Consider the following 13,682-nt stretch of genomic DNA (forward strand, 5'->3'; position numbering starts at 1 on the left):
TAAACCAGTGAGGGCGTGGGGTAAACCTAAAGAGATAGTGAGAAAGGAGGCAAGTCTGAGACTGGTATAGTTTAGAAGTTAGACAGGCAAGGGCAAGGCACAGAATGAGGTCGGACTGACAAGGTACAATAGACAATAGGTGCAGGAATAGGCCATTCTGCCCTTTGAGTCAGCACCACCATTCATTATGATCATGGCTGATCGTCCACAATCACTATCCTGTTCCTGCCTTATCTCCGTAACACTTGATTCCATTATCTTTAACAGCTCTATCCATCTCTTCCTTGAAAGTATCCAGAGACTTGGCCTCCACTGCCTTCTGGGGCAGTGCACTCCCTGTGTCCACTACTCTCTGGGTGAAGACGTTTCTCCTCAACTCTGTTCTAAATGGCCTCTCCCTTATTTTTAAACTGTGTCCTCTGGTTCTGGCCTCACCCATCCGTGGAAACATGCTTCCTGCCTCCAGAGTGTCCAACCCTTTAATAATCTTGTCGGTCTCTATCAGATCCTCTCTCATTCTTTTAAACTCTTGTGTATACAAGCTCAGTCGCTCCAATCTTTCAACATATGATCATTCCGCCATTCCGGGAATTGACCTCATGAACCTACCCTACACTCCCTCAATAGCCACAATGTTCTTCCTCAAATGTGGAGACAAAGACTGCACACAATACTCCAGGTATGGTCTTACCAGGGCCCTGTACAGCTGCAGAAGGACCTCTTTGCTCCTATACTCAATTCCTCTTGTTATGAAGGCCAGCATGCAGCGAGATTTCTTCACTACCTGCTGTACCTGCATGATTGCTTTCATTGACTGATGTACAAGAACACCTAGATCTCGTTGTACTTCCCCTTAACCAAACTTGACTCCTTTTAGATAGTAATCTGCCTTCCTGTTCTTGCTTCCAAAGTGGATAACCATACATTTATCCACATTAAGCTGCATCTGCTATGCATCCGTCCACTCACCTAGCCTATCCAAGTTAACCTGTATTCTCATAACATCCTCCTCACATTTCACCCTGCCACCCAGCTTTGTGTCATCAGCAAATTTGCTAATATTACTTTTAATAAGTTCATCTATATTATTAATGTTTACTGTAAACAGCTGCGGTCCCAGCACCGAACCTTGTCGTACCCCACTAGTCACTGCCTGCCATTCCGAAAGGAAGCGTGTATCACTACTCTTTGCTTCCTGTCAGCCAGCCAATTTTCAATCCAAGTCAGTATATTCCCCTTTGTAAATCCATGCTGACTCTGACGAATCCTATTACCGCTTCCAAATGAGCCATAATTTCATTTTTTATAATTGACTCCAGCATCTTTCTCACCACTGACCTCAGGCTAACTGGTCTATAATTCCTTGCTTTCTCTCTCCCAACTTTCTTGAAAAGTGGGACAACATTAGCCACCCTCCAGTCTGACTCTACATCTCCTGACTCTGTGTCTCCCCCTTCGCAAAGGGCTGAACGTCATCCCTCACCAACAGGGCCATCCCATCCCCTCTGCCCATCAGACTGTCCTTTTGATAGCACTCCACTGCAATTATTTCAATGCAAGTGGTTTTACAGGGAAAGCAGATGAGCTTAAGATATGGTTTTGAACATGGGACTGGGATATAGTGGGTATCACAGAAACGTGTTTTAGGTTGGAAAGGACAGGTAGCTTAATGTTCCAGGGAATAGATGTAAGAGGAAGGATAGAAAGGGGGATTAAGAGAGAAGGTGGAATGGTGTTTTTGATTCGGGATAACATTATTGTTGTGTTTAGGGAGGATATTCATGGGAGTTCGCCCGGTGAACTTACTTGGGTGGAACTGGGAAATAGGAACAGGATGATCACCTTATTGAGGTTGTCTGTGTGGGTTTCATCCGGGTGCTCTGGTTTCCTCCCACAGTCCAGAGATGTGCAGGTTGGGTGGGATAATCCAGGCTGAATTGCTCATATTGTTCAGGGATGTGAAGGTTGGGTGGATTGGCCATGCGAAATTGCCTACAGTGTTCAGGGATGAGCAGGCTAGGGGGATTGGTCATGGGAAATGCACCGTTACAGGGCTAAGACAGGAGACTCTGAGGGTTAGTGTGGATGTGATGGGCCGAATGGCCTGCTTCCACACTTGGTAATTCTCTGACGATAATTCTACTAGTTTTAAAATAGTTTCAGAAAATAATAGACCAGATCTAAAAGTTGTTGTTCAAAATTGGACAAAGGTTAATTTTCACGGTACAAGGCAAGAACTTTCAATATTTCTTTGCAACCCCCCAGGTAAAGGGACGGCTGGAAAGTGGGAACATAAGAACAGAAGGAATAGGAGCAGGAGTAGGCCATCTGGCCCCTCAAGCCTGCACTGCCATTCAATAAGGTCAGGGCTGAGCTTATCATGGCCTCAGCACCACTTTCCTGCTCTCTCACCATAACCCTTAATTCCTTTCCTGTTCACAAATCTACCTTTTGCCTTAAAGACATTCAAATTGATAACATCAACTGCTACACTCAGCAGGGAATTCCACAGATTCATAACCCTTTTGCTGAAGAAGTTGCTCCTGAACTCTGTCCTAAATCAGATACCCCCTTACTTTGACGCTATACTCTCGAGGTTGACCCCCCCCCCCCCCCCCCCCCAAGGTGGAAATAACCTCCCTGCTTCTATCTTATCTATTCCCTTCTTAATTTTAGTTTTTCCAATACAACCTCCCATTCTTCTAAATTCCAACAAGTATAATCCCAGTCTATTCAATCTCTCCACATACACCAACATTCTCCACTCCCGACTCAAACTAGTGACCCTCCTCTGCACCCCCTCCAGTGTCAGTACATTCTTGCTGAAGTAAGGCGATCAAACCTGTACACAGTACTCCAGGTGTGGCCTCACCAGCACCCTGTACAGCTGCAGCATAACCATCCCTCTAGCAAGGAAGTACAATAGACCCTTCACCATCTCGTTTAGTCCCCTGGGATGCATTCCATCATGGGTCTCGAGGATTTCATGTCAGCTTTTACTGAAAGAGGATATGGAAGCTAGAGACTTTGGAGAAATAAATAGTGATAACTTGACAACTGTCCATATTACAGAGGAGGTTGTACTGGATGTCTTATACATAATGCTGATTAAATCTGTGGGGCCTGATCAGGTATACCCCAAATCTTTGTGGGAAATTAGAGAAGTGATTGCCGGGCCCCTCGCTGAGATATTTCTATCACCGATAGCCACAGGTGAGGTGTTGCAAGACAGGCGCCATTATTTGAGAAAGGTGATGAGGAAATACCAGGGAACAATACACTGGTGAGTCTGAAGTTTGTGGCAGACAATTTGTTGGAAGGAATTCTGAAGGATAGGTTTATATGTAATTGGAAAGGCATGAAGTGATTAGGGATAGTCAGCATGGCTTTGTACATAAATCACTAACTTGGACTTCAAAAAGACATTCAAAAAGGTTCCACATTTAGCAAGTTAGACACCATGGGATGCAGAGAGAACCAGCTATTTGGAAACAAATTGGCTGGAAGGTTGGAGACGGAAGGTAGTGCTTTTCGGATTGGAGGCCTGTGATGAGCAATATGGTGTAAGGATTGATGCTGGGTCCACTGCTTTTCATCATTTATATCAATGATTTCTATGTTAATATATGGAAATGGCAGAGGATGACGCATTGTATCTGGGTGGAAGATGAGAACTGGGGGATTCTATACTTGCTGCAGTTGGAGAGGTGTGGTTCACTGGCAGAGGTGAGGCAAGTGGTGGAGATACGCTGGAGAATATTGCTGACCCCATGGGAGGGGAAATTGCAGTCCTTGAAATACAGGGCATTTTGGTATGTTCTGGAGTGTTCTGCCAGCTTGCACCAAGCTTCACTGGAACACTGCAGTAAGCATGAGACAGAGATGTTGGCCAGGCAACAGGCTCGTGTGTTAAAGTGACAGACAACTGGAAGCTCAGGGTCGGTTTTGCAGCAGAACGTAGATCATCAGCTGCCATTTCCAGCACCTCCACTGAGATGCTGCCCGACACAGGTTCCTGTCCCCTCCATTAACAGCTCTGCACCCTCCCAGCCAGATTGTTATCCACTCCTTTGTCTTTCCAAATGTTACTGTCTCTTTTGGGCTCCATCCCCACCTATTATTGACTCTTTAACCCCTATCTCCTGCAATCCAAAGATATGCAGGTTCGGTGAATTGGCCCAACGAAATTTCCCGTAGTGCTCAGGGATGTATAGGTTAGGTGCATTAGTCAGGGGAAATGTAGAATAATAGGGTCGGGGAATGGGTTTGGTTGAGAAACGCTTCAGAGGGTGGGTGTGGACTTGTTGGGCCGAATGTCCTGTTACCACACTGTGGGGATTCTAATTTTCCCAGCTGTTGTCGGTTCTGAGGAAGGGTCACTGGACCTAGAATGTCCCTTGGTGTGTGCAGGAGGAGGAAACTGGAAAGGGGAGTTGGATCCAGTTTAGACTGGGAGGGTTTAATTACACCCTGTACAGGTAGTTAGGCCTGAATTAGAAACTCTTGGTTCCACGGTTACAGCAAATGGGAAAATGGCTGTGGCCCTCAGGCGGTGCTAGGTCCTGGGTTATGGCCGCCATCTTTATTTGGGGCATGGACATGTCCTCTTCCTGGGTGGAGGCGGGCGTTTTGAAGAGGAGCATTTACACATCAAACACATACCAAGAGAAATATTTGTCTTTACGGTTCAGCCTGCCCTGACTGTGAGTTTTGTTTTGTGAATTCATTTTATAGGATATTAATTGAGAATAATTGAGACAGGGATCTCAAAACCAATTTTCTATCGTCAGCAGTGTCATCAGGATCTGAATACCATTGACATTTAACTGTGGAAGGAGAAAGGTGTGTCTGTTCTCTCTGTGGGAAAGTATCTTTTTTTTCAAGCAAAAAGCGGAAAGATGTTCAAAGATGTTGGATCACCCTTGCGGTTTGTGCTCAATTCTGGCCCTGCAGCTGTGGAAGGAGGTATTGGCCTGAGAGGGAGCACAGATTTATCCAAATTACACCTCATCTCTTTATAGGAACTGTCAGATTTAGACCCAATCACCCACTTCATGATGTTAACCTGTAAACCCCTTATTTTCAATTCCCTGCAAACTTCTCATGAAAATTCCTTGTGGAGTCAAATTCCAGCACCATTTCAGGTGAAATGTTCCAGGTTCCGACAACTGTCTGTTCATTCAGAAACTGCTGAAGTCCATGTTGACTCTGGGGTTACAAAGGGCTGAATTAAAAGATGAGATGCTGTTCCCATTGAGATGCATTGGAACAGTACAGAAGGCTGAGGGCAGTGTCGGTATGAGCAGACAATGAAAATGACTGGGCTGCACTGTGAGGGCTGCTTGGCTCAATGAGTGTTTTGGAGTTGGGTATAAACAGAGCGAGGGGAGACAGGGAGAAGGTGAACCTCAGCTTCAGTTTTAGTTCAGGCCGTTCAGAAATTCACATGTTCCCAAAGGGAACTGCCAGGTTGTAAGCGATACCTGCTGAGTTTTTATTAACAGTTTTTAAAGTGTAAAATGTCAGCTTAAGTAAAGATCGGGGCTTTTGGTTATAATGGAAATGTTTGAAGTGAAGGAAGGTTACTAGCTCATTTCAATTATCTGAATGGGAGTATCTGGCTGAAACTAGAGAGACGTTGTGACAGGAGCCCTCCGACCCGTGGTGTGCTCCTCTTATACAATGTGGGAAATAAGGGACGCTTCCAGTGTCCGTGATGGCTATGTGTGCAGGAAGAGTGCCCATCTGAAACTACTGGGAAACTGCTTTTCTGACCTGGAGCTGAGAGTGGAATCACTGTTGAGAATCTGCGATAATGAGAATGTTATGGACAGCACGTTTAGTGAGTTAGTCACACTGCAGGTTAGGGTTACACAGGCAGAAAGGGAATGAGTGGCCATCAGATCAAGTAAAAGGCTCAGGAAGGAAGTGCAGGACTCCCCAGTGATCATTCCCCTTCTCAAACAGATATTGTGCACCGCTTGGGATTCTACAAGCGGGGATCAGGTGGAGTGGACTCTCAGGGGAAGTCAGCAATAGCCAGGTTCATGACACCACAGATAGCTCCGCTGCACAGAACTGGAGGAAGGAGAATGGCAGAGCTGTAGTGACAGGGGATGCAGTAGTCAATGTCAGAGACAGGCGCGTCTGTGGCCACAGACATGAATCCAGGACAGTGGAATTGAACCTAGGTCCATTTATTGATAAGTGCACAGACCAATAAAGGTCAGTGTCCCAAATGCAACCTTCAGCACTTAATCACCCTGAAGCTCTACCTTTCAGGGCCTGTGCACTTGTTCTGAGCCCTTCAGAGGGATTGAAGGGAATGGGGAGAAAACAGGAACAGGGTTGTGTTGTAGCTCTACAAAATAACCGTCACCCTCCGCTCTCGGTCTCCCCCTTCTGGCTCCTCCCCACCGCAGGGAAAAGACCTTGTGTATTTCCCCTATCCATGCCCATCCTGATTTTATAAACCTCTATAAGGTCACCTATCAGCATCTGACGCTCCTGGGAAAACAGTGTATTCAGCCTCTACCTGTAGCTCAAATCCTCCAACCCTGGCAATGTGCTTCTAATACTATTCTGGCCACTTTCAACTTTCACAATATTATTTTGATAGGAAGGAGACCAGAATTGCACGCAATATTCCAAGAGTTACCTAACCAATGTCCTGTACAGCCGCAATATGACCTCCCAACTCCGATACTCAGTACTCTGACCAAAGCATACTAAACCCCTTCTTCGCTATCCTATCTACCTGCGACTCTACTTTCAAGGAGCTATGAATCTGCACTCCAAGGTCTCTTTGTTCAGCAGCACTCCCAAGGTCCTCACCATTAAGTGTATACATCCTGCTAATATTTGCTTTCCCAAAATGCAGCACCTCACATTTATCTAAATTAAACTCCATCTGCCAGTCCTCAGCACATTCAACCATCTGATCAAGATCCTGTTATAATCTGAGGTAATCCTCTTCACTGTCCACTACACCTCCAATTTTGGTGTCGTCTTACTAACAATACTTCCTATATTCACATCCATATCATTGATATAAATTATGAAAATTAGTGGATCCAGCACTGATACTTTGTGACACCCCACTAGTCACAGGTCTCCAATCTGAAAAGCAACCTTCCACCACCATCCTCTGTCTTCTACCTTTGAGCCAGTTTTGTATCCAAATGGCTAGTGCTCTCTCTATTCCATGAGATCTAAACTTGCTAATCTGTCTCCCATGGGGAACCTTGTTGAACGCCTTACTGAAGTCCATGTAGATCGTTTCCACTGCTTTGCCCTCATGAATCCTCTTTGTTACTTCAAAAAAAAATTGACTCAAGTACATGTGACGTGATTTCTCATACACAAAGCCATTATTAATATCCAGGACTTAACTCTGTACATTGGGATCTGTGTCACCCAGTTATGACTGTTAATATTCTGGATAAAGTTCAAGTACATCAGGTTTGTGTTAGTGACTGTGTATTGAGTCTTGTTGATATCACCCACACAGGTAAGTTCCATTTGAAAGGCAGTCCCTATATCCAGAACCCCGCTCCCATCTGCTCTGTCTCCATCCCCACCATAGACAGTAAGTGGGAGGAGCTCATGGAGTTTTCATGTAAGAGAGATTGAGAAAATCTTCCCTTCTTTCCACTAGCTCACCAGAAAATGATGGTAGTGTCCTTTCCTCTGAACCAGGAGGATCGGGCTCAGAGTTGAGTAACAGCATCTTTGAAAAGGGTGATTGGAAAACATGACCAAGCCGCCAGGCCATACTGTCTCCCAGCTGTCCCCGCCTGAGCCTCAACAGAACTTTCCTGTAGTTTCTCTCCTGTCAGACTCTCCCATTGCTCACTTTGTCCAGGGTTCCCTCCTACTGCTGCACTGCTCCTGTCCGTCACTGACCTGTCCATCCCCCAGTGTCCTCCACGTTCATTCATTGTTTACAATCTCCAGCCCTGCCCCCTCCACCCTATTGGGCAGCGGCTGCTGTCAATCACCCAGCTTCTGTGTGATCTGGAGCATGTGCTGTAGGAGGGGAGACCAGTGCACGGGCACAGTGCTGGGCAATTGTTGGTGTATGTGCAGGGCTGGTCAGGGCCAGGAGGGAGGCTGTGCGTGTGTGGGGTTAATCTGTCATTGGCAGTTTCCTCCCTCTGGGAACAGAACTCAGGGAAATGGCCCCTGCCCTGATATCGTGACAAGTAGTCGGCTATCAGTGGGGGGAGCATTTTGCAGAAAGTTATCAGAACTCGTGTGAATATTCAGGAATGTTATGGAAAACAACACAGATGGGCCTGCAATTAAAGTTCTAATTTGGTTCATCTTAGTTCAATCAGATATGATTTGGTCAGTGTTTGCAGGATGGTTCTCATCAGAGGGTCCGTGTGGGGGAAATAAATAAAATGTTCCAGATTGGGGGAAAAAATCAGTTTGGTTCTGACCAGGAAGGAAGCCTGGGAGATGGGGGGAGGATTCACCAACATCCAGGAGGCTCCGAGTCAGACTCATTGATTTGATTAGATTAGATTTCCTACAGTGTGGAAACAGGCCCTTCAGCCCAACCAGTCCACACCGACCGTCGGAAGAGTAACCCACCCAGACCCATTTCCCTCTGACTAATATACCTAACGCTATGGGCAATTTAGCATGGCCAATGCATCTGACCTGCACATCTTTGGATTGTGGGAGGAAACCTTTTTTTGGTTCTTAGTCTGCAGGCAGGAGCTAGGAAGCTGCTTTCAAAGAGAAGAGAGAGTGTCTGAGAACTGGGTGTGGAGGAAAAATGGTGAGGAGATTGGTTTGGATTTCAGTTCACAGAAGAGAGCAATTGTGAGACTGAGATTTAAAGCTTTGGGGGAACAAAGAAACTACAATTTAATACTATCACTGTCTTATGAATTTCCATCCTGTGTTAACGGTGGTGACTTGTCTTCTCAGTTGTAGGGTTCTGAAAAGGCGGATTTGTGGATGAGAAATTCAAATTGAACTTCCTGTTCAGTTTTGATAGTTACTTGATCCGTGCCGATCTGAATATCATTTGGCCTTTTCATGTGGAAGGAAAGGTGTGTATTCTGTCCATGGACGAATATTTCAAATGTCAGTGTGTCTGGAAAAAGTACTGAGACACAGCCAAGTCCATGTTAGCGTGGTGACTGTGGAGAAAGAGTTCATTTGTTGTTAAAAGTCTGAAAAAACATGGCACATTTCCCAGGAACGATTAAGCTACAGATTTGTTTTGTATGAGGACAAAGTTTTAATTAATCATGCAACCAGAAACACACAAGGATGCCTGCAGTATGGAAAATGCTATGAAAACGGGATTGTTGTAAAGGAGTTGATTATCGATCGTGGCTTGTAATCCATTGGCGTTGTCACGTCAGTTCCAGCGCCGTGGGGAAACACTGGAAATGTGATGAGTGCAGTGTAGGTTTCAGTTATTAAACTGGAAAAAGTGCAGAAGAAATTTACAAGAATTTTTGCCAGGGCTCAGGGGTCTGAGTTAAAGGGAGAGGTTGGACAAGCGAGGATTTTTTTTTTTGTTTAGAGCAGAGGAAACAGAGGGAGAATGTTTTCTGGAAGTGTATAAGACCATGAGAGGCCTGGGTAAGGTGAATGCATTCAGTCTTTTTCCCAGGGAATCAAGGAGTGGAGGGCATCAGTTTAAGGTTAGAGGAGAAATTATGAAAGGGAACCTGAGGGGCACATGTTTTACACAGAGGGTGGTATGTATATGGACTGAGCTGCCAGTGGAAGTGCTTGAGGTGGGTACATTAACAACATGTAAAAGACATTTGGACAAATACATGGATAGGAAAGGGTCAGAAGCAGATGGGTCAAGTGCAGGGAAATGGGGTTAGCGTGGATGGACATTCTAGTCAGTATTGGCCAGTTTGGGCCAAAGGCCTGTCTCTGCTGTAGGACTCTGACTCTAAGTATATTTACTATTTCTCCCGCTATCTCTGGTAGCAACCTGGGATGTATTCCATCTGAGCGACGAGTCTTATCTACCTTTAGCTCCATTAACTTGCCCAGCTCTAACACTTTCGTGATAATGGTTGTTTCTTGTTCCTCACCTTCCTCAGTTTCCTTATCATTTACTGGCATGTTCTTCGTGTTCTCCACTGTGAAGACTGACTGCTGTGAAGACTTCCTGAACCCTGCTGGATAGGAATAACTGGGCACAGAACTCTGAGAGGTCTTCTTTGAGTCTTTATTAATGAGACATGGCAGTTACCTGGATAGTGTACATGCAGAACACCTCCAGGCAGCATCAGGTAACTCCCCGCCTGTCCGATGTGCCGCTCCCATTCTTATACCTTTGTGGTTTGTGGTTTTGAATGGACGCTGTCTCTCAGTATTATCTCCACGGCAATGGCAGTTTAAAAGTTGAGTTCAGCCCAGCACTGATTGGTTAAACCACAAAACCCCTCCCCCACGCCCCTGTGGCTCAGTCAGGTATCTGACAGGCGCTTCAGTTTCAGTGGGGCTGTCTGTCAGGATTCTGATGTGAAAGAGCCGGTGTTGGAACGGGGTGGACAAAGTTAAAAACCACACATCACCAGGTTATAGTCCAACAGGTTTATTTAGAAGTACAAGCTTTTGGAGTGTGCTGTGATTTTTAACTTGATCAGGATTATCTCTATGGTAACGGTTAAGTGCTTCAACAATTACAGAGGCCATATGTTCCCCACACAATAGGTTCCCCTCTCGCAGTGTAAACTGCTATTCTGTCCCTGGGGATAGCTACTCATCACTTTTCTCCCCCAATCCCATCTAGCTTTCTGTTGATCTTTAAAGTTTTTCTCATCTCCTAGTTTCTCCTTGGTCTTTGCCAATTTGTATGCTTTCTATTTCAATTTCATAGACTCCCTTATTTCCTTAGCCATCAATGGCAGATTACTCCTTTTCCTACAGTCCTTCCTTTTCACTAATATATACTTTTGCTGAGCAGTTTGAAAAAATTCTTTGATATTTCTCCACTGTCCGTCAACTGTCCCACCGTAAAGTCTTTGCTACCAGTCTACATTAGCCAACTCCTGTCTCATCTTATTGTAGTCTCCTTTGTTTAAGCACAGAATCTGTATTGGATTTAATCTTCCCGCTTTCCAACTGTATTCTAAATTTGACCATACTTATCACAAGTCTTTTATCAGATTACGAGGTGAGATGATGTTACCTGGGTGTTTTGGTTTTCATTGTCAAAGACCTTGGCTTTGTAATAAAGTACAGGATAGATATTCACAACAGAGTATTCTGGACGGTGTGAATTTACTACACAATCAAAAACCATAAATCACTGTCTCCCCTCAGTTTAAAATTGCAAAATCATTATCTCCTACACGCTTCCTCATCTTCTAAGTTTGAAATGCTAATCCCCCTGACTATCCTACTTTTCCCGAAAATCTCCTTTGGCGAAGGTGGTGATTTTTGGATTCAGCTTTCCAGTTATTAACGTAAGAAGATAAGCACTGGGCACAGGAGAGGGAATGCAGCCCTTTGAACCAGCTCCACCATTTAATACCATGATGACTGAGCTCACCTCGGTCTCAGCTGGATTTTCCCGCCTGCTCTATCTCACCCTTCAACTCATTGAAAATTAAAAATCTGTATCTCTTCATTAAATTTGCTCATTGTTCTGGCATCCACCGCATTTTGAATAGGGAATTCCACAGATTCACAACACATTGAGTTAGGTACATTCTCCTTCATGAGAATACAATAGAGTTCTTATAGTGCAGAGTCCACACCAACCCTATGATGAGCCTCCCATTCAGACCCACCCATTCCCTGTAACCCTGCATTTCCCGTGGCTAATTGCCTAAACAGCACATGCATGGAAACTGGGCAATTTAACATGGGCAATCCACCTAATCTGCACATATTTGGGCTATGGGAGGAAACTGGAGCACGGTTGGAAACTCGTACAGACATGGGGGGGAATGTGTAAACTCCACACAGTCGCCTAAGGCTGGAATCAAACCCAGATCGCTAACGCTGTGAGGCAGCAGTGCTAACCACTCAGCTACCTCTGCTTAAACTCTGCTCCTCCTTATTAACCTCTCTATCACCCAATTTGCTGAATCTATATTCCTCACGTCAGAAATCAGGTCGTGGAAACGAATGTCTCAGTGAAACCCAATGACAGCCCATATGTCCTGTGTGTGTGAATGGGGATTTGATAGACAACACCCTCCAGCCCACACTTTTCATTCGACAACACCCTCCAGCCCACACTTTTCATTCACTTTCCAGAGACAGGGCTCAAGTAGCTTCCTGGGGACTACAACTCCCACAATCCCTGAGGCAGGGACCACACGTGAGTGGGGAAACCCGGCACTGTCCATGTACAGAATGTGGGTGGGCTTTGGAGCATGTGCTTTGGGGTACCTAGCGGAAAGTACTTCACACTGTGATTGGCTGGAGGAGTAACATATCAGCTTTTAGTATTGATCTGCCGGGGAATTAAGGTGTCACCACACCCACGTGGGACCAAGTTCCATCCCCAATGCCTCATAATGCTGGGAATCGACCAATGGGAAACCAAGGAGGATCTAACCCATTCTCCCAGACTGAAGGTTCCTCTTCTGTCCAGGATCTGCCACCTCCCTGTCTGTTTCCTTTTGTTTCATTCTGCTGTTACATTATTGACTTGCAGCAACTGAAGGGAAAGGAAGTGAACCCAGAAAGGGTGCAGAGTCTAACCAGGGACGGGAAGTGGTGGCATGGTTCTGTTTATCAGTTACTCCATGAGAATGTGGAGGGTGTACATTAGGGGGTAGCAGAGTCAGAATGGAGGGAGAGAGTAAGTGGGCTGCAGGGTTACAACTTTAGGGAAAGACTGGGAAAAAGATATTCCAGAGAAACTAAAATTGCCTGTTCTGAATTTCTAACCTGTACATATTCCTTTATATAGGGTGCTAGATTGTGAAGATTCACAGACTGAAATCTCAAAATCATGTGCAGACCGTGATTAAGTTAACCAGCATTTGACGAACCAAAGACTGAGAGTCAATCGGCCAAAATCCTGCAACACTCTCCCTCACAGCATTGTCGGTCTATCTGCGCCAAATGAACTGCAAATGGTTCGAGACAGCAGTTCACTACCATCTTGTCAAGGGTAACTAGAGATGGGGAATAAATGCTGGCTGAGCCAGTGATGCCCATATCCTGGAAATGGTTTCTATCTCTATTTACTGAAACCTGATTGTTACTGCAGGATGATGATGGATGATGAGTGCATGCATCACATTACCCCTGCCTACACCCACACAGTAACACCGCAACGGCACTGGAACAAAAGGCAATGAAGCTAAAGGAGGACTTAGATATAGTTCTTAAAGGTAAAGGCATCAAAGGGGATTGGAGCACAGCAGGAACAGGAGACTGAGCTGGATGGTCAGCTGTTTCCCATTGAATGGTGGCGCAGGATTGAAAAGCCGAAAGCCCCCCTCCTGCCCCTATCTCCCAGGTCTGTATGTAACCATGGAACCCGGGTAGGAAGGAGTGGGCAGGACAGGGACTCTCCAGGAGATTGCACTTCCACATCAGTTTTCAGTGAGGGATGGTTTGATGGACTTTGTTTAACATTTGTCTTTAATGCAAAGTTTGTAAATTTGGTTTTAAAACATGTACGAGTTTATTCCACGATAAATGAAACAAAAAGAAAAGAAACAAAACGA

At 45.3% G+C, this 13,682-nt stretch overlaps 1 long non-coding RNA gene across 1 annotated transcript; it reads left to right on the top strand.

Moving 5' to 3' along the window:
- Positions 1 to 8,958: 8,958 nt before the first annotated feature.
- On the top strand, positions 8,959 to 12,972 carry LOC148141988 (uncharacterized). The gene is made up of 3 exons (XR_015752273.1): positions 8,959 to 9,065; positions 10,086 to 10,277; positions 12,917 to 12,972. It is a non-coding gene; the product is annotated as an uncharacterized LOC148141988 (long non-coding RNA).
- The last annotated feature ends 710 nt before the right edge of the window (positions 12,973 to 13,682 follow it).

This window comes from Chiloscyllium plagiosum, unplaced genomic scaffold (genome assembly GCF_037043375.1).
Source record: "Chiloscyllium plagiosum isolate Xiang-an unplaced genomic scaffold, Cpla_swu_hap1 HiC_scaffold_31, whole genome shotgun sequence".
Lineage (NCBI taxonomy): Eukaryota > Metazoa > Chordata > Chondrichthyes > Orectolobiformes > Hemiscylliidae > Chiloscyllium > Chiloscyllium plagiosum.